Source organism: Arvicola amphibius, chromosome 4 (genome assembly GCF_903992535.2).
Source record: "Arvicola amphibius chromosome 4, mArvAmp1.2, whole genome shotgun sequence".
In the NCBI taxonomy this organism is placed as follows: domain Eukaryota; kingdom Metazoa; phylum Chordata; class Mammalia; order Rodentia; family Cricetidae; genus Arvicola; species Arvicola amphibius.
The window spans coordinates 58,182,890-58,184,988 of NC_052050.1; the positions used below are offsets into that span (position 1 = coordinate 58,182,890).

General features: G+C 47.4%; 1 non-coding gene across 1 annotated transcript; it reads left to right on the plus strand.

The window, feature by feature from the left end:
- The first annotated feature begins 1,629 nt into the window (after window positions 1-1,629).
- Window positions 1,630-1,701, plus strand: Trnaw-cca. Its single transcript has one exon. It is a non-coding gene; the product is annotated as a tRNA-Trp (tRNA).
- The last annotated feature ends 398 nt before the right edge of the window (window positions 1,702-2,099 follow it).

Here is a 2,099-nt window from a genome sequence, read left to right on the forward strand (position 1 = left end):
GGAGGTGGCAGCAGAGATGCAGAAGATGCTGCCCCTAAGAAGAGGAGCATCCAGGATGGGGAAGAGTTTGCACCCCTCTGTCCTGACAAAGGGAATACATTCTTAGACGCTAATGAGAAGACACTGCAGTTAAACAGAGACTGCGCCAGAACAAGCTTGGGTTGGATGCTCAAAGAAACTGCAAATCGCTTATTGTGAAGAAAATTTATAGTGTAAATTTAGAAAAGAAAAGGATATCCAAAACATAAAATACATTGAACTGTTTTTTAGTCAGAAGGTGGTGGTATACCGGAAGGACAAGAGCCCACCTGAAGGGGCTTATAATGGCTGGAGTTAAACATTTTCAGCATCTGAATGAAGAATAAAACTCTATGAATTAACAATATCCATGGGTCTGTATGCTGCAAATAAGTAATTGAATTGCTGCCTTAGTTAGGGTTTCTGTTGCTGCAAAACACCATGACCAAAAAGCGAGTAGCTGGGAAGGAAAGGGTTTATTTGGCTTACACTTCCACATGCTAGTCCATCACTGAGGAAAGCCAAGATAGGAGCTCAAACAGGGCAGGCACCTGGAGACAGGAGCTGATGCAGTGGCCGTGGAGGGTGCTGCTTACCCACACTGCTATAAACCGTTTTTCTTATAGAACCCAGGACCACCACCCAGGGGCGGCACCACCCACAATGGAAAATGCTCTACAGGCTGGTGCGCAGCCGATCTTATGGAGGCATTCTCTCAGATGGCTAAAGACTGTATTAAGTTGACATAAATCTAGCCAGTGCAAATACATACAAAGCCAGCTTTCTCTCAAAGGAGAAATATAATAACTGCAAATGAAAATCGCCATTAGTCAAACACCACGGTAATATTACAGGCAAAATGGATACTAAAATCCGTGGCGGCGAGAGTGCGAAGAAACGTGCGCGGTCGATAGTATGCCCACCCCCAGCTCTTTATTATTATAAAAAGGAGGAGAGTGGCTTTACAATGCAGAAACTCAACCGGACCCTTTGCAACCACGCAATCAAAGTGGTAAAGCCTGCTAACGGCATGCACCTCCTCCGCCTCGGGATGGCGGATGCTGAGAAGGGCACGCCATTCCCTTAGAGCATGAGAGGGGGGGGGGTGTGGGGGAAAGCAGACGGATAGTAAACCTTCCGAAGACTAAAAGTGAGCAACGTCTCAGACAAAGCCACGACGTTTAGGAGTGCACCTGGGGCGGTAAAACCACGCCCTACGAGGTGGCTGCGCCTGGCAGGCAGGGCTGAGACTGCAGAGCTGGCTCCGCCCCTTCTCCTGGCTGTCAGCAGCGGACCGCTTACGGCGGTGGGTGCGGTTACTATTTTTTATGATGCTACCCTTTCCCATGACATCCAATTTTCAGCACGTTTAAGTTGTATAGCTAGAGAAGGAAGAGGGAAAAAATGGCACAACTCGGAGCGTTCTGTTCCAGTGCTGTTTCAGAGTCATCTGGGGCGGTTTTTCTTGTCCCCCGCCCTAGGGACAGGACCTGCCTCGCGGCTGCCTCCGCGACTCTCCGCGCAGGTCCCGGAAGAGGAGGAGGAGGAGTTGCACGAGGAAGCTGCCAGAATGTTGGAGCGTAAGAGGATCAAAAATCTCCTTGCGTCCGGGACCTCGTGGCGCAATGGTAGCGCGTCTGACTCCAGATCAGAAGGTTGCGTGTTCAAATCACGTCGGGGTCATATGTACCTGTTTTCCCGTGATAGTTTGTTGTTTCAGTGAACTAGAAAGGCCTCGGTGGTGACATTTTCAAATATATAGAAAAGACTTACCCAAAGTTTCTCTATCTTGACAGAGAACTTGACTCCTTAAAGGCAAAACCACCTCCCCCACTGCTATGGGAATTAAGCCAAAGACCAAATCAGTTCACAGAACGTGAAAGAAAGACACGTAGCTCAGTTGGCAGAGTGACTGTATAAGTCATTTAATAAATATATGAACAGAAACAACAGAATGAAAGTTAAATTTTAAATTAAACTCTGAATTTTGTTTGATTGGCTGGTTAGGTTTATTCCGGGTGTTGGGGCTTAATACGTTTAAGCTGAGGTTGGGGACCAAGTTTTTCGCTGAAGTCTTTTTC